Here is a 20,298-nt window from a genome sequence, read left to right as displayed (position 1 = left end):
TGTCTGGCACATATCCAAAATAACCGGGTCGATTTGGGGGTTGAGCTTGAGTGTAAAGGGATAGGTGTAAACATACAAGAAACCCTCCTTATGATCGATGAAAGATTCATCGGGCCCGGGGGCAAACACTTGCACCGGACGGCTATCCCATCCGCAATCAGCCCGGACTTGGTCAAGTTTGTCCTCGGTAATGGACGAAGGATATCGCCTTATATCGAACCATCTATCCGCAATCAGAGAAGGCTTCTCGACTTCAAATTCTTTGTTGTAGTAGGGTTTGGACGGTACTATGTCCAAAGTGGTGCGCTCAATGACAGTTTTTCCCTTGGGTTGTGAATTTAGCTCGGCTCCTTGAGAAAAAACTGAGAGAACATCCTGGGAGGTAGTTTCGGTGTTGGCAGACATTCGGAAGATATGGAAAAGGAGATTGGTGAATTTGAAGTAGGAAATGAAACCGAGAATATAAGGAAAGATTGAAAGGGCAATTGAAGATTTCAAAATGATGAGTGAAAGAGGAAACAAAGGAGCACTTACGATCAAAGAACAGCAATGGAGAAGTTGGCAAAGTTGGTTTATTTTTACGGTCAAAATGAGCGAGAGAAGGAGATGATCACGATCGAAACAACTAAGAAAATGGGAGAAGAAAACGATCAGAAGTGGAGAAGTAAGAAGGTGAAGTGAAAGTGGTAAAATGAGAGGGTTAAAAGCCTTATATAGGCATGGAAGACTGTAGCGGCTACAGAGGTCAGCCAACCGGGGGTGCCACGTGTCCCACAATTAATGAGACGTGATTTGAGGCGACGTATGTTACAGTGGTTCCCGAAGTCGGCCATTCGGGGTAAGACACGTGGTTGATGGCAGAAGGATGTAACACAACTGTTCCGGCCAAAATGAAAAGATAAGAACGAGCTCATGGAACCGCCGGTTTTGTGACTTATCCACTTCCTGTTACTCCAGTAAAACTATGGTCCAGGAAGTGTGAGGACTATCTGTATACGGTAAAAGCCAAATTTATGCAAGACCGGTGAGTCCGAGGAACGAAGGTAAGAAGAAACAAGCACGAGTATGAAGTTTTTCTTTCAGACCGGGGCAGATGCGGTTGATCCAAGAAAAGTAAATTTGTTTGGTCCGGTATCTCCGGACCAAACTCTGCATCGCAGTTAGTCTGGTTTCTTCATAACCGAATTGATCGTGGCCGTAAGTCCGATTTCTCCATGGCCGAATTGATCATGGTTGTTGGCCCGGTTAATCAGTTGCAGAGTTGCCATGCATTAAAACCATTCTGTCACGTTGTACTGATAACCATACGGGTGTCAGACCGTACTGCCCTATCTTATCCTTTTAGGGGTTTTTGTATTCTAAAAAGGCTTTGTATTGAGTATAAGGCCCATGAGGCAAAACTATAAATAGAGGGCATTTCCCCACTTTTAGGGGGTTAGCTTTTTGAGATCTAGAACATTGTAATAGAAAATATATATTGAAACATTCTCTCTCTTCTCTCTTTTAGTCCGAATCAGTGGATCTTTGTGGTTTTGTTATTCTTCTAACACCATTAACTTAATCATCTATAACAACATATCCATTCGAGGCATTGATATATATTCATATATACATATTATAGCACGTACGTCCATAAACATTTCTCATAAATCTAAAAATAGATTAAAGTCATCCACATATCCTATACCTCACTTTCAAATTTAATTTTTACCTAATTTCTGGGTAAACAGTATTCAGATTTATCCTTCAGCTTGGTTCATCATCTATAAGGTGATTCAACGATTCTCTATTTTCAACTCCATTCTTCTTAATGAGTATATGTATTTTGCTTCATTTGAACTATCACTGGTACTATGGAATCTTTTCAGGAAGATAATCGTCTTACTCTTACCTACAATAGCTTTGATGGTGAACAAGGTATACATGTATAATTGTCCTCCTTTTGTTTCTTATTTCGTTTAACGAACGAGAAGGCATATGAAAATACCATCAGATTTCAAAGTATCACGGTCTAATTCAAAATTTTCACCCAGTTAAGCACGTCTAGCATTTTTTTTACAGTAACAACATCAGTATAGCTGACTTGCTGAATTTTGACCGGCATTACTTTCAGTTGGTGAAAGACTCACACATACTTGAAGGGCAAATGATGGATTCGATAGCTGCATAATCCCTTCAATATTTAAAATAAGAAATTACTTCAAATATGCAGCCAAGTTTTGATTTTCCTTTTCCCTTGTCTGTTAATACTTTGTTGCTACACACTGTGACAGAAATATGAGAACAGCATTCTATTGATTTATGGAAATAAAATTCTGGCACCTAATTAAAGATTTTCGAAAATCACATGCCATTGCTCAGTCCATGAATTGCACTACTGGGACACGGCATCAGTTTTTGCACACCATGTAGAACCCGTTTCTGGTAGAATCAGTAGGGTCGTATGTTGCATCAGCATCTGTGGAAGATGAATTTATGACGCGTTAAATGCAAAATGTGACAGCATGGTGTAATTGCGGACGAGACAACAGAAACGAGCACATCTGGATGTGGTAAATTACTTCTTCTTTCCTGCCTTACCTCTGTATTTATTTGCCTGAACTTCGATAGCTTCTATCAAATAGATGTCATTAGCCCTCCATCAAGTCTTATCATAATAGTATGTGGATTATTTTTTCATGTAATCAGCTTCTCTAATCCTTGAAATGGGTGCATTATCTCGTTTAACTGATGATCCAAGATTTGAGACAGCAGCTTTGCCTGCTCTTGTAAGTTATGGAGCATGCGGAGTTCTCTAAATCTTCTTGGAACTACGCTAGATGTAGCAACTGGAGACGGGATGGAATATTCTTCTGGAATTGGAGCTGGTATGTTTCTGTATAGAGCACTTTTAGGAGACTCTCCACAACCATTTTCTCAATATAGTGACATATGCTTTGTCTAGATGTCGGCTGATTCCATGGTTCTCATTTGCCTAGATAAATAACGTTCCCATCCTTCCTTGCTTGCCCGTTACTCTTCACAACATGCATTCTCTTGATATTTCATTTTTTTCTTTTGGCTGTTTTTTAGGCGTGGATTCATTCTTTGAATACCTAATGAAAGCCTACGTTCTTTTTGGAAGAGATGAAATTTGGAAGATGTTTCAATCTGCTTACATTGCTGTCAGAAATATTTTAGACATGGTCCATGATATAATAATCACACTCTATTTTGAAATTTTGATATATATATATATATATATTGTATGTATTGCCATCATATTTAGCAGTTAAACTGATTCTTGGTGCCTTGGCCTCCCATTTCTTCTTGTGGCAATTACCATGAACAGGAATAGAAAATGCTGGAACCATCTCCTTTGTCCTTGTCCTTTATTCTTTTCTGTCTTCTCCCTGAAATTCTTCTATCATAGTCTGTGCTTCACCAAATCTACTGTTGAGGATTATGTATTATGCATTCGTTTTGTCCTGGAATTCAGCAATCATACAAAGATCAGAACATTTAATTTAATGTAGGCATCATGAAGCTGACATGAGAACAGGAATAGCAACATACAGGCAGCTCACGAGTCTTCAAGCGTTCTGGCCTGGTCTGCAGGTAAGGAATGTTGGGCTAAAACGGCCCAAAGATACTCTTAACATAATGTGATATTATCCACTTTGGGCCAAGCCCGCACGGTTTTCCTCAAAAGGTCTCATATCATTAAGACATTTTTTTGCACGGATTGCCCTTCGTTTGGGGTGGTCTTTAAATTTTGCCCCTCAAATTTGTGGTCTTTAAATTTTGCCCTTCATAGTTGTGGTCTTTAAATTTTGCCCTTTGCTTGGAAAGATGAGCGAATACATGAAGTTCTGGGTTCGAACCCCCGCTCAGGCATAAAATAAAAAAAATAATTTCGCAAGGCAGGACTGGGGGAGTGTATGCCGAATCCAGTATACAATCTTCAAGAAAAAATTAAAGTTATGCCGGATCCAGCATAACTAAAAGTTTGCCCCTCAAGGCAAAGTCTACTGGAGGGGAAATACAAAATATAAACTTTGCCTTATAAGGCAAACTTTTTTTTTTTTGGTTGAAAGTCTATTTTATTCCATCCAAAAAACTTGTACAGCACAAAGTTGAAGCTGACCTTCAACTGTACATGGTAAAATTCCTACTCACTAACTTGTATAAGCCAAACTAGAAGCAACTATTACATTAAAAAACAATAGCCAGTTTCAATCAACTACACTTAGCTAGGGATATCAATTCATAGCAGCAAGAGCTCTCTGCCATTTGAAGTTGTTCCTGCCTTGGATGTGAATATGTTGTGCAATCTCTCTGCAGAGTCTATCAGGAAGAAACTGAGTGTTTTGAAATCTGAGTAGGTTCCTTTCTCTCCAAACCAATGCCACTAGCATATCAAAAATGCAGCAAGTAATGGAGCAGTGGCCTGATTTGTATCTAGCAATGTGTGAGATCCATTTGATTCCATCTTGTCAGCCCCCTATTCTTCTAGTGTACCCCAGCCATACCAACAATCTGTACCACAACCCTTTTGTGATGGAGCATTCAAAATAAAGACGGGAAAATGTTTCTTGGGTCTGCCCACAGAAGATGCAATCAGGTGGCCCTTGAATGCCAAATTTGTGAAGTCTATCAACAGTTACTAATCTACTTTGTATTGCCAGCCAAAGTGTGAATTTGTATATGGGATGGACATTTGGTTTCAGCATAATACTTTTCCATGTAACTTTGGTATATATGCTTGAAAAAATACATGTATATGCTTCAAGGCAAAGTTTGTCCATAAGGCATAAGTATGCCCCCATCAGCATAAGTTTGGTAAATTCTTAACAAGTTTATGCCGATGGGGGCATACTTTTAATGGGCAAACTTTTATGCCGGATCCGGCATAAACTTGTGAAGGAATTATCAAAGTTATGCCGGAACCGACATACTTATGCCAAGTCTGCCATAAGGCATAAGTATGCCGGGTCCGGCATAACTTTGTTAATTCCTTTACAAGTGTATGCCGATAGGGGCATAGCGAAATTTAAACTTTGCCTTGCGATTTTTTTTAAAAAATTTTGACTGTGTGGGGGTTCAAACCTGAAACCCATGCGATTTAGCGAAGGGCAAAATTTAAAGATTTCAAATATGAAGGGCAAAATTTAAAGACCACCCAAAAAAAAGGGCAATTCGCATATTGCCCTCATTAAGAGTATCCAACTCCTTATAAATAGTTCCCTTTTCTTTTCAGCTATCAATGTGGTACTTTGTTCGCACACCCAACAATCTCCCTGTGAGGACCCCAAGGCTGTATCTGCACAGTCAATGGAACCTCTGGGTATCTGACCCCATGAAACATGCGTGAGTCCATGATCATGACATACTCAGGTATTGTACGGCAGGAAATCACCATATATTCGAGATAACACGCTGCAGCGCCTCGAACCCGTGACCTCAAGCCCTTTACATTCCCCAGAGGGAATCGACTCTTACCAATTGAGCTGCAGCTCAACTGGTGAGAGTCGTCTCCTTCGGGAGAACAAAAGGCAGGAGGTCACGGGTTCGAAGCGCTGCAACGTGTGCGAACTGTCTGTTGGCACCTGGTAACCATACAATACCTGCCATGTCATGTACGCATGTATGTTCATGGGGTCAGCATGGATATGGTGCTGTACCCGGGGGTTCACAGTGGATATGGCTGTGGGTCCTTACAAAAAAGGCGACTTGTGTTTGAGGATCCGCAAGTACCATATCCATACTGCGGGTTGCCCTCCATGACATGACATGACATGTACACTGCATTATTGTGGCGGTGAGGAGACATCAGTTCGCTACGCGCTGCAGCGCTTCGAACCCGTGACCTCAGGCCCTTTGTCTCCACTGACGGAGCGCCTCTTACCAATTGAGCTGCAGCGTGTATTCTCCATCAGGGGGACAAAAGGCCTGAAGTCACGGGTTCGAGGCGCTGCAGCGTGTATTCTCGAATATATGGTGATTTCACTGCCACAATTACTCAATAGTCCATGCGCAGTATGGTTAGCGCCCAGCTGTTCCATGCCACGCATGTATGTATGTATGTATGTCATGTCATGGAGGGCAACCCCAGTGTAGATACTGTGGATCCTCGACTATAAGTCGCCTTTTTTGTAAGGACCCACAGCCATATCCACTGTGAACCCCCGGGTACAGCACCATATCCATGCTGACCCCATGAACATACATGCGTACATGACATGACATGACAGGTATTGTATGGTTACCAGGTGCCAACAGACAGTTCGCACACGCTGCAGCGCTTCGAACCCGTGACCTCCTGTCATGTCATGTCATGTACGCATGTATGTTCATGGGGTCAGCATGGATATGGTGCTGTACCCGGGGGTTCACAGTGGATATGGCTGTGGGTCCTTACACTCCCCCTCGAACTAAGTTCCACATGACTCATCACGGGTTAGAGATTCAATGTGTCAATGTGCCCCCCACATCGTCAGAGTATTTACGGTCACCGAAGCCCAAATACTGTGAATGCGTCTTCAAAGCTATGAGTAAAGGTCGTAAACCGGCCCATAGACGGCCAAAGGCACTAAGCTGGGCCCCACGCCACACTCCGCCATCTTCATACTCGTCCCGCCAAACCATTGGCTCTGATACCAGTTGTTGGGCTAAAACGGCCCAAAGATACTCTTAACATGATGTGATATTGTTCGCTTTGGGCCAAGCTCGCACGGTTTTTCCCAAAAGGCCTCACATCATTAAGAGTATCCAACTTCTTATAAATAGCTTCCTTTTCTTTTCAGCTATCAATGTGACACTTTGTTCACACACCCAATAAGGAAATCTGTAGCTTATAAGTTCTCTAAAAACTGATACAACTTTTTGTCACGAATGATGACATCTAGTCTCTTTCTGCGTATCCTTTTTCTTTTTATAATACGGTTCTCCTACATATGTAACAGAATAACTCAAGGAAAACTATAAAGTGGTAAAACAACATGATTCTTTTGGTTTCAGGTTCTTGTTGGGGATATCGAGGCAGCTAATTCATCACATTGCAAATTTTTCAAGGCGTGGAAGAAATACGGAGTGCTCCCAGAGAGCTAAAAGATGTTTCTCCTCCATTCTTTCCTCTGTTCTGTAAGTGCTTTTTCCCGCTGCTGCATCTGCTTTCCTTGCAATAAGCTTAGCTTTAGCATAATTGGTTTTACAGTTTTACCTGTGATGGTTGGTTTTTCTTATAGGACCCTTTTCAATAATTTAGGGATCTCTGGACCATCAGATATTGTATCCTACTGAAAAATACTATCCTTTACGTCCTGAATTGGCAGAGTCCAGGTTTTACCTAATCGGGATAAACCTGAATTTTTCCTCACCATTGCCTATATGCTTCACCCAAGTAGAAATGGATGCAAAGTTCGACTTCTGAATTAAACTCCTGAGCTCATTCCGTACATGATCAATCCGAGCATGAGGCGCTTCATCCTTCAATTGACTTTCCTCCTGTAAGCTCTCTTTTGCAGGATCTATGGGGTTCTCAATTGCCAATGCTCTTTCACACTCCCGCACAACTTACCCATATTCTTTCCCCTCATTCGCAGCCTCATACAGGAAATTAGCATAGAAATGTGCAAACTCAGTCGAATTGGGAGACAGTAAAACCACTTTCCTAGCAGTCTCAATAGCATCCTTAAAATGTCTATTCTTAGCACTAGGATCATCAATGATAGACGCCACTTTAACACAAAGAGTGCCATACAAATTATAGCTAAATGAGGAGAGTTTTCATGCTTGCTGGACAATTCCTTGATCAACCTTAGGGCTTTTGTATGGTTCCCTCGACGCAGGGGCAAGCTCACATTCAACCTTTATTGAAGCATAAGAAGCTAATTCAACAACCGGTAAAGCGTCCTTTTTGCTAGATAGTTTGCTGTGAAGTGATGGACATACTGAAACTAAGTTTTGGTCCTACTCAGGCAGCGCAATTGCCCGTGGAGTTGAGTGTTTGGGACGAGGAGCGATGGTTCGCTTTTTGTGAACCATTAATGTGTCCTATAGCAATTCAATCGTATGCGTAAATGTACCTCTAATAAGTATAATCACGTATGTCTATCTAATAAAGAAATCCCATCTCCAATTGAAGAGATATATATACTTAACTATGCAAAGAGAAAGCGATAAAGGGGAGACTTACGAGAATGTGAGGGAGCTATACCGGAATTGCCAATCGGAATGACGATCAAAGTGTTTTTTGTATTTATAATTATATGTTTACAGAGTCTCTGTTAGGTATACATCTTTGTCTGTTGAGCGTACAGTAGTTGACGCCTAACAAAGAATAAGGCATGGGGGTGGGCAGCAGCGGGAGGACCGATGTCTGGAAGTTGTATCCCGACTCTTCCGCAGCTCTATTTAGAACATATTTGGTCTAACTGTTAAAAACTGTTTATTTAGAAAAATATATTTTAAAAAACTATTTTTAATGAGAAATAATTTGTATTTGGCTAATCTATATCTATCTATCTAGGGGTGTCAATGTGACGGTTCGGTCGGTCATTTTAAAAAAATTATACCATCCCAATTCTTAAATTATTTTATTTTGTATAACCAAAATTAGAGTTTTTGAGACCGTCCCATCATCTCGGTTTTTTCGGTATCGGTACGGTTCAGTTAATTTTCGATTATTTTAGTTTTAAAGTGTCACCTAAGAATACACCACCATTAAAATGAAACGACACAGACCTCCACAAACCTATTTGTACTATACCATCAAATAAAGCTTCTATTAGTTTCTTATGACTACTTAACGTAAAAAAACTACACAAAATAATTAAACTGAAATATGTTATATCAAGTAGCAAGACAATAATGACGTGAATCTTCACTGATTGACCAGAGAGAAGAATAACTTGCCAAAGACAACAATATTGAATTGAGCCAATAACTTATAGGTCACGGAAACCACAACTTGAATTTGATACAATTACTTCAAGCAACATTGTAGAGGAGACCAAGATAGAAGTAAACTTCTGTTAGTGCTAACTATAACCAAAAATGCCTACTTAAATCATATAAATCTATGACCGTATGATTATGTATATGAAGTATACTTTTGAAAACAAATCCAATCAACTAAAGGCCCAAAATTTAGTGGCCAAAATTCTTTTCTATATTTGAAACAGAACTTATAAAATATATTTTATATTTTCAATTTAACATACCTGTAATATATAAAATATAGTTCATACATGTAAGGCTATTCGGTTCGGTTCGGTTCGGAAATTTTTCGGTTTTTTATATAAATTAAAAAGACCACTCTAATTATTCAGGACGGTTATAAGCTTAAATAAAAATCTACGGTTTTATTGAAAAAACACTATAAAAAATCGGTTCGGTATGGTTAGGTTCGGTCGGTTTTTCATATTTTTTTGACACCCCTATATCTATCTATATCTATATATTTTTTTTATTCTAAAAACATGAATATAAATGTTGATTAATCAAAATATTATGTAAATATTAAATGACTTATATACCCTTTAAAATTCAAATAAAAATATTTCATGTTGGATAAAATTATAAATGTAAAAGTTTCCCACATTTCTAGGACATGAAGTCAACGAAAAAATTGTTAGTCGACAACAATTATGAATCCTTAAACGAATATACTAACGGTGTGTTCCACGTCATAACTATTGTGTACAATTTTACTGATAATGCTTCTTAATCTGTTTTTGTCCAGCATAAATTATTTTGACAGGAACATGAAGAAATAGAGTCCTAATTAAATACTACCTCTGAATTTTTGTGCCTAAATAAGGTCCGACGATTAATTCTTGGGCTCAACATCGTTTGTTTGGCGTTTCTTCCAAATTCCCATTGTGGCTGCTTGGGAAGATTAAGATGAAGGCTTGGAGCTTTTGTTAAACCTTTGCCAACTTGCAGCTATAAACAAATATTTGCATTACAGTCAGTTGTCTTTTTGATTTGATTTCCTTCTCTTATTAACCACTCTCTTTCCTTTTCCTTTTCCTTTTTTTTTTTCCTATTAGTCTTATTAACCTCTCGGTGTGTACAAAATTACTATTTAAGTCTTTGGGATATGCTCTATACTTTCTTATTTTTAGTTTAAATTTTTATTATATAATTAAAATTCTTTAGCTTAATTGGAAACTGTTTTTCCCACTAATATGCTTGTATATTTCCCCCTTTGAAGTTTAGAAATTGTTATTATGCTTATGGTATGTATTTTTACTCTCTATAGTTTTTCCCTTAAAATTATACCACATGCTTTGATTACTGAGATGATCAATTGATAATGTGAAAAGATCTAACTTGACAATTGATAACGTGAAACAAAGGTGGAGTTATAAACAAATGCGGATTCAAATTTGGTCATCTTTCATTGCTGAAATAAATGGGTCATATTCATTGCAGTACTTCGTTCATGAAAACAGTGAAAATAGTCTATTTTAATATTAATGATCATAATAATTTCATAAGTAATGTGAAATATATATCCTATGTTGGTTCCTAATAGACTATTAATGATCATAACTAATTTCATAAGTAATGTGGAATATATAAACTATTTTAGTTCCTAATAGACTATTAATGATCATAACTAATTTCATAAGTAATGTGGAATATATAAACTATTTTAGTTCCTAATAGACTATTAATAATCAAAATAATTTCATTAGTACGAAATATATAGACTATTTTGGTTCCTAATTAATAGACTATTAATGATCACAATAATTACATAAGTAATGTGAAATAGATAGTTCTAAAGAAATTCAACCTTTGGATTTTGGTTTCCTAAATGGAAGAGCCTCCCCTGCAGTGGCAATCTCCTCCATTTGGTCCGGTTCTACCTTAAATTTTTGACACGTGGCTACTTAATAATTCAATGGATGTGATATATCTTACTAACACGTATACTTTTAACCATAGCTAAAGGGTAATCTCTGCAATCGTTTCCTCAAACTGGGATGTAGCTCCCCTCAGGTAACTCATCCCTTCATTTGGTCCACTACCATCTTAAATAGCTTACACCTGTCTCTCTAATTTTTTAATGGACTAGATTTATTTTGTTAACAAAAATATTAACTCTAGTTAAGAATCTCTCTCTTCACCCTTTTCCCCTTTGCTGCCAGCAGCAACTTTCCACTCTAGCGAATTTCTCCATGAAAAATACCTACAACAACAACAACAACAATCCAGTGAAATCTCACATCGTGAGGTCTGGAGAGGGTAGAGTGTACGCAGACCTGACTCCTACCAAGGTAGGACGGCTGTTTCCGAAAGACCCTCGGCTCAATAAAAGCATAAAAAGAAGTCAGATAAGGTTAAGAGATTCGGATAAGAGATTTAAAGCGATATGAAAATGAAATAATGCAAGCAAGACAGATAACACAGAATAATCAGAGCACAGAAAATAACAGATAATAGCATAAATCCATGAAAAATACCTAGTTGTGCTAATTACAAATATCAGTCTTGTTTGCTCTATTTCTCACCATTATCAAACAATGGCTATATATTTCCCTCCTAAAACAAGAAAAAGAGCAGAACAACATCCAAAGGATATAGTTTAGTTATATTTCACAGATTCAAGTAGGGAGAGTGGATTCGAGGAAATCTAAATGCACAGAATTCTAAGGATATCTAAATACACATATCTCTAACAAAATCCCTATTTTGTCGGCTTGGAATAGCCGAAAATGGATGCGGAGGAGTGTAGATAGCTGGGGGGAGGCGTAGGTATTTGGAAGAAGGGCCAAATGATGAATGCTAACTTTGGATTCTTATGAAATTCATTATATTTCATGTTTTTGCTTTTAATTTGCTTATTAGAACCTTTAATCTGGAATTTTCTTTGCCAAAATTAAAAGGTGGTCATGGTTCAATCTGGGTTTCAAAGCTTTCGTGGATATAGCGGTGAAAGTGGGCTGATAATAAATTTTTGGTACATCTTTCCATCCATCCACGCTATAGCCATGGCTATAATCTGGTCATTTCAATTGAGAGTCATATTCACACTCTTTTAATGTCTCTAGAGATGTAAGATCCCTAGTTCCCTATAATCAATCTCTCTGTAATTTTAACTTCATCAGATTCTCTATGCATCTAGTTCCATCGTCCAATTGAAATAATGGAAAAAGTTGTTATGGCATTCATGAATATAATATAAAAGAGGATGCATGGGAAGAGAGACTTAAGAGTGTGCGTGTGTTCAATGAAGAGAAAAGGAGGGGAGAGAGAAAGAATAGTTAATCATGTTTAAATCAATCAGTTAAAACAAATTAATCTGGTTCATTAATTTTGTGGGATGACAGGTGTAAGAAATATAAAATACAACTGGAGGAAATGGAGGGGGTCAGCACTGGAGGAGAGCCTCATCTATAGTTTAAAGTCATTTTGTGTGCTTAAAATAAACTCAAAAAAATAATTGAGTTTATTTGACTTATCTTATCTAAAATAACTTATAAGTTAAAAACAGCTTATCTGCATAAGCCAATTCAAACAGGCTCTAAATAAAGGGCGGGTGCAAATAATTCATCGGGGAGTTGGTTACGTCAAGCAGACATTAATTACAACTCTGATTAAATTGTCTACTTCTTATTTTCTTATTTTCACTCCTTCATAGTATGATCAGACACTAATTACAAAGTCTAACTTGAAAAGTTAGTGCTATTATAAAATTGGAAATATTAGATTTTCTAAAGAACATCTTTTACCTCACTATTAAGATTAGGGTCAAATAACTTTTTTGTACCTCATAAAACAACTAATGTAATTACAAGTAATATTATCCAATTTCTCTTTGTTGATAACTGATAGGGAATAATGTGCAAAGCCATATAAGTATTGGTTGATCAAATATCCTTTAAATATTTAACTATTTTTATATTCATTTAAATTGATGTTTTATCTAAAAATAAATTTCATATTGGATAAAAATGCAATATCAATCTTTTTCCTAATATACTAGGACTTCAAATTCAAATGAAATTCTATACTAACGTACCCTTGCTTCCTTTTTTTTTCGTTTCCAAATTTGAGTTATTACTTGAAATTCAACTGAAGTTTTATACCTACGTACTCCCTTTGCTGCTTCTTTTTTTTTTTTTTTTTATAAAAGTTAGTAAGAGACGAGGACTCGTTCTTACTCATTATCACATAACTTATCAACCAAAACAATTATGGTTTTGGGTTTCAGAAATTAGTAAGTTCGAGCAAAATAAAACTAAGACATGTTTTTTTTTTTAATTTTTCCCCTAAATTTTTGACATGACAAGGTTTTGTTTCAATGAAAACTTAAATATAATAACTAAGATCAAGACAACATCGGAAAGCAACTATTTTTAATTTAATTTCTTTGCATTATTCATCATTGGTTAGTATTTTTTTTTTCATCCTATCTTTTATTGGGTACGGTGATCTCATACAATCTTTAGCTTACACCAAATAAATTAAATGATTTAGAGATGTATTCGTGGAGTTAATTTTAAAAAAAAAATGTAACCATACAATATCGAGTATTTAATACCTTTAACTGATAAAAAATATTTTCTCTTAATAATGATATTCAGTATGTAATAAACTAATACAATATATGGTCAGTACTAGCTAGCTCAATTCCTAATATTGGATTATTTTAGTCCTAACACATTTCCCGAATTCTGCTAATGGGGAATATTTGTGCACCAGACTGTCCTTTTTTTTAATATCTTTTCATATAAGTAAAAATATAAAGGATATATAGCAAAAAAATAATTATTTTTTTTGCAATATATCCTTTATATTTTTAATGGGAAGCATTAAATGGGTACGATCAAATAGTATTTTTGTTCTCATAAAATAAATTATAGGTAATTTTAAATAACATTATCTAACATTTTTTATGATTGACAGATAATAATGTGGAATGCACGTTCATAGAGACTAGTACTATATTAAAAGCACGAAGGGTCTTAGAAATGTCAGTTGAGGTTTTTGCCCTTCATTAAAAGACTTTATAATAGACAAAATAGTTATTTTCTATTTGCCTAATATTTAGAAATATTTTATTATTTATTTCATTAATATTTAGAGTTTGGAGGAAAAAAAAACTGTTATATAAATATATTGCCTCTGTTTTTACGCTGAGCCTTTTCTTTGTGTAGATTTAGGGTTCTGTAGGCCTTTTTTTGTCTGGGACTAGAATTTTTTAATGCCATATGACTTTTCTTTAGCTTTTTCTTTATTTATGATTCATAATTAGTGTAGATTCTTTTATTGTCATTGTTAAGGCTAATTACTGTGTGGGTTGTAAATTGTGGTTTTTCTTTATGTAATATTTTATATATGATCGTTAGTTTAACATTGACTTATTTACAAATTTGTGCAGGTATTTGGATCATTGCATTCGTGACAAAAAATTGATTTCTAGGTTTTCATCCTTTGAGCAAAAAGAACTTTTATTAGTAGTGCTTCGATCCTTTGCTTTCCTTCAAACATCTAAATTCCTTGAAACAATGTGTGTGTCCTAGACATAGGGTTAAAGTTTCATACCCATACACGTTGAACCACTATTCTCTTTATAAGAAAGATTGTGCTTTGTTTAAACAGCAGTAACTATTATCATGTTATTGTTTACATCCATATCGTTATGTTCTTGTATTCAGGATTTATATTAGTTTTGAGTAATTTAAGAGAGTATAACTTTTGTCCATGCGGCGGCTCATGAATCATTAGTTACAAAAGAAGAAGAGTATTCTGATATGATCTGCACAAAATGATAAGGTTAGTAATTTCTCGGAGTATTTACATATCAAAAACTTCTCTTGTTTGTTTTCTTTGGTCCTTCATTACGTTTTTCTATTGTTAACGTAGATGAGGTTTTTAACGCGATTAGGTTTTGATTAAGTGATGTCTCATTCTTTAAGTTTTTGATTGTCAAAAATTTTAGTTTTCCGACAGTGTTTTAATTTTGCTTTGTAGTTTCCTAATATTTAAAAATACTAATTTATTATTTCATTAATAATTATAACTTTAATTTTCCAAATCCTTTGAGTTCTAAAAATACTAACGTAAGAAATCAAGAAAGCACGAAAAAATAAAGATCACAACAAATGCTAAACCTAAAGTGGTAGTATTAGTTACTGAAACATAAATCTAATTTTTTCCTTTGTTGCCAGCGGCAGTTTTAGTAGAGAAGCTTAGAAGAGAATGTTAAACCTAAAGAAACAAAAGACAACGCATATTCCATGGTCTTTAACATGAAATTTTAATAGTGTCTATGATTGTAGAAATAAAATTTGTTTGTGATTTGAAGTAAACTTTCTAAGGTTTTAGTCAATTTTTGAAGTTATACAATAATAAATGATCGTGTATTCTTGATAGAAATTGCTAATTGAGAAGTTTTCCTTTGTTATTTTTGTTTTATAATGTCTCACATAATAAAGAGTCCTAGAAATTTCTCCACACCTCCCCCAAACATTATAGTCCAATAAATTAAGAATTCAACAGGATTACGCTAAATTAGTCCACGAAAGGTGATTGTTCTTGCTTCTACGTAAGTTTGATGTTGGAGGAAGTTGATGTGGCTGAGTTTCTTCAAGTATAAGACTTGCGAGCTCGAACGAATAAGCGTAGCTAATAGGAGGTCGAACAGGTACAGACACTAAGTTTGGTGATCCTCATATATATATATATATATATATATATATATATATATATATATATATATATATATATATATATATATATATATATATATATATATATATGTGTGTGTGTGTGTGTGTGTGTGTGTGTGTGTGTGTACAGTAAGACATGAATAGTTATAACCAGAGAAGTTTTAGTTTTATTTGAAAGATACAAAAGAGGATCAATTTTATATGTCGGTTTTACACTTTGTGTTTTTCTAATTTTCAATCTACGCTGTTTAAGAAAACAGATTAGTTTATTTTTAACAAATTGGTAAAATATTTAAAGGATAAAAACACAAAGAACCTCGACGAAATGTCATTCGCCTTTTTTATAAACACAAAGTATACGAATTTGAAAACGTAAAGAAGATGAAGAATGATTTACCGAAGAGAAAGCTTAATAATTATCAAGTCAATGGCACAAAGAGACCGGAAAAAGATCATACTTCTTTTTTGGTTAAACAAACAGACAAAATTTAAGTAAATATGTTTTAAAAAAGAGATGCGAGGTAAGATACAACACACCATATTGACATCTCATATAATAAAATATGTACTCTTATAAATAACGTTCAATTGATTTAACTATATCTATGAACCTTGCATGTAGATACTTTTAGCTATTGTGCTAATGTAATAACATTTTTCGGATCATTTAAATAAATTTTGCATTTATTTTAACGCCAATTACTATTTTTCAATAATTTCATTTATTATATATATTATTATTCAACGCAATACACATGTGCAACGCACGTATGCTTAAAACTAGTTATATTAAAAGTGCGAAGGGTCTTAGAAAAGTTGATTGAATTTTTTGTCCTTCATTAAAGACCTTTACAATAGACAAAATAATCATTTACTATTTTTCTAAATTATTATTTAATTATCTTTATGATATTCCGCCTATTTTATTTGGAAAATTAAAAAAAAAAACCAACGCTATTTTTGGTGTCCTTTTTGGCTTTGGAAATCCACCTTTATTTTTTGAATCCTTTTTAACTTTGGAAAATATTGTTTTGAAAAAGTAAAAAAATAGTAACTGTTATATTTAAAAACGCCAGCATTATACCTAATTGTTCTCCTTTTTCTTTTCCTATTTAAGTGATACCCTAAATAGCCTTTTTCTTTTCAGCCTTGGCGAAGAGCCTTGTTGATCCTGATATATCAAAGTTCGAACCCGGTGTGGTGGGCTCATCCTCTGGTGCGGGTCGTGGGGTCACAGAGCCTTTGCCCAAACCTGGATATCAAAGGATTAAATTGAAGTAAAGTTGAAGGAAATAGAATGACAAGAATTAGAGAAAGAAGAGGATACCGCGGCTCTGGGCTATGCATCGATCACGGGATAAATCTTTCCACGTCCGCTCATTATGGGGGTGTTGGCCAATGATTTTTTCAATCCACGTGGCAAATCCAGGAATTGCGTCGGGATCCATGCTTCAGTTGTAACCTTGGGAAGGTTAGAAGAAGTGCTTGAAGACATGTAAAAGGGAGATAAGCCCAAAAAACTTACGTTTGTCGCATATAATCGGCCGGTATAATATCCTTAGTCCTAACCCGGACAAAACACTCGTGCCAGCCCCGGTCCCGGTTCTCGTCGACACAGGAAAGATTGGGGTTTTTGCCAGGTTTGAAGACTTTCATCACACCGCCGTGAAAGATCCTTGGGCAATATAACCGGATCAGATGGGCTAAGATAAAGTTGATTTTGGCATTATTAGCCAAAAAATGGAGGCAAGCCACGATCCTCCAAATGACCGAGCCTATCTGAGCAAGGCATACTTTATATGTCCAGCACATTTCAAGAATAATCGGATCTATTTTTGGGTTGAGCTTGAGAGTGAAAGGATATGTATAAACGTATAAAAACTCCTCTTTGAAGTCGGTGACCGACTTGTCATCATCGGGAGCAAAAATGTCTATGCGGGGGTTATCCCAGCCACATTCACCCAAACTCAGGGAAGGTTCTGCTCTTTGACCGAGGATGGATAACGTCTCACATCAAAACCATAATCGGATTTCTTTATGGCCTTTTCCCCGGAGAATTCTTGGTTAAAATTGTACTTTAAAGGGATTATTATATCTTTGGCCGTGGGTTTGAAGAAAACGGTTTGTGTGGTCGACGGGGCTAGCGACAGTCTCGGTAGCCGAAGAAGAAACTGAAGGAACATTTTGAGAAATAGAGTCGATATCCGTTGCCATTTCTTGAGTATGGATGATTGTATGAAGATATGAAGATTTGAAGACTAAAATATGAAGATTAGGATATGAACAAATGGAGTTAAGAAAGGTTCAAGAAGATTTTACAGAAAATGAAGAAGGTTTTGGGACCTCGGGTGAATTTTCTCAACAACTTTTCGAAGAAACGAAAATTCGAAACAAGGATTCGGAGAGGAACAAGAACAGACGAAGGATGAAAGAAGGAAGTGAAAAGTGAAAGTAAAAAAAGAAATCACTGTAACGCCTTATACAGAGAAGCTTTTTGAGGTGGTTATCGAAATTACCTAACCATAAAGGGACACGTGTCTGAAGTTAGAGAGACATAACCTGAAGGGACGTGACCCTGAAGCGTTCGACGAAGCCATCTAACTAGAATGATACAAGTGCCTGAAGTCAGAGGGAAGTGATATAAAAGGGCGTTTTGTTTCTGTTACACCCTGTAATTTCTGTACGTTGAGGTTTGTTAGATATTAGCTATTCAATTGTAGACATCGGAGTTATTGTCAAGAAGATGCAAGATCATAAGTGCACGTGTTACAATTATAAGAGTTCGAGTTCACGTAATAGGTTATAGGAGGATTGGAAAACCAGTAAACTAAGGAGATTAAGCTTCCGAGGCTTTGAAGGGAAGTTGGGCAAGGTTTGGTACGAAAGTTTTGGTCTAAATGGAAGAAAGGATATGTTTTAGTATATTAAGAGTTTTGAAGTGAAACAAAAGTCTAAAGTGAAGTTTAGAAAGTCTAGTTTCCAACTCAGCAAACCTCTCCTCAATCGTACATCGGGGTAATGAGATATGGACGTTACAAGTCGGTCTGGCAGACCAGGAAAATGGTTGGCGCGAATGCGCCAGGGAGTGGCGCAAACGCGCAGAAGGCCAAGGGCCAACACAATGCAAACGTGCCACTACGAGGCGCGAACGCGATGAACAAAATTTGAGGCCCAAATTTAGGATGAAGGTTATATTATAAGAATGTAATAATAACATCCATATGACATCTAGAGACCATATGGGGTGAATTGGTTCATATGACACTTGATGAAAATCCCTCGTTGCGGCAAGCTAAGCGAGGCCCACATACCAGAGTTTTATAAATGGCATATGAAGAGACATACGAGTAGTACATGGAAAGTTGAGCAAGTCATAATAAGGACCCATAAGCCAAATACGGGCATAAGCCCTCCAAAAGGACTATTTAAGGAAACATTTTTTGATGATCTAATTTTGAGGGGCCTAAACTATATCATAAGTATGGAATTTCGAAAACACAAAGAATGAAAGTTGTATATAATTGAATTATCTTTCCAACCATATGTCGTGGACCCTCACACGATATCGAGATAAAGAGTTATGACCTTTTTACTGAATGAAGGTACAGTCAGAAAAAATAAGGGGGCGCAAACGCGCTGAAGGAAACATAAGTTGGTCCAGGCAGAACCTGGACCGTTCTATAAAAGGGGGAGGCCCCCATATTTCGTCCAAAACACACCCAAACCTCCCCAAATACTCCAGAAATTTCCCCAACTTTCCAACACCAACTTTTTAGCTCGAAACCAGGTATAATTCCCAAATTTTGATCCAGACATCGTATAGTTGCAACTACAAAATTATGTATTAATGCGTTGTGGATTAATTTCAAGGTGAATGAGTGAAGATATAACATTCTTATCAAGAGAAAGGTACGAATATCTTGCTATTAACATTAATCTTAGTTTATTACGGAGAAGGAGCTGTAAAATTGTTATAAAACGATTCTGTGATGGAAATATGGGAAAAACACCATATGGGGTGTTTATGAAGTATTTTGGAGTTGGAAATATTATGGTTAATGTTGGTATTGTTGTGGTTGTTGTTGGTTGTTGAATTGAGAATTCGAGCTAGGCATATAAACAGGGGAGATGCTACCCGATTTTCGGCAGAACATAGAATAGTTTGGTTTGAAACTTGGAATAAGTGTACGATGAAAAGGATAACGTTAGTGTAAATCATCTCAAATCTAGACTTGCGAGCTTGGACAAATAAGCGTAGCTAATAGGAGGTGGAACAAGTATGTTAAGGCTCGTCCCTTTCTTTCAAAGGCATGATTCCTATGATTACAATTCCATAAATGTTTTCATAGCCTCCTTATTTCCAAAGGTTAAATGTTTATGATTCCAAGGCATGATTTCTTTTCCCGATAACTCGTAAATGTTTTCCAAAGTGTCCATATTTTTTCCAAAACAGAGGTTTATGACTCCGTAAGCTTTTATGAAAAAAACGATGGATATGTTTTACAATGACAATGATGATGTCAAGGATGAGAATATTTCTACGATGTCTATAATGAGAACGATTCTATGTTTAACGGTTCCAAGCTTATGGTTTCAATGACGATATAAGAATGTTGAGCTACTTCTTGAT

The 20,298-nt window shown here is 36.1% G+C and overlaps 1 pseudogene; it reads left to right on the top strand.

Moving 5' to 3' along the window:
- Nucleotides 1-549: 549 nt before the first annotated feature.
- On the top strand, nt 550-7,089 carry LOC132612217 (alpha-mannosidase I MNS5-like; annotated as a pseudogene).
- Nucleotides 7,090-20,298: the final 13,209 nt, after the last annotated feature.

This window comes from Lycium barbarum, chromosome 9, assembly GCF_019175385.1.
Source record: "Lycium barbarum isolate Lr01 chromosome 9, ASM1917538v2, whole genome shotgun sequence".
Classification (NCBI taxonomy): Eukaryota; Viridiplantae; Streptophyta; class Magnoliopsida; order Solanales; family Solanaceae; genus Lycium; species Lycium barbarum.
The sequence above is the reverse complement of the archived record's forward strand: the minus strand, read 5'-3'. Positions and strand labels throughout refer to the sequence as shown.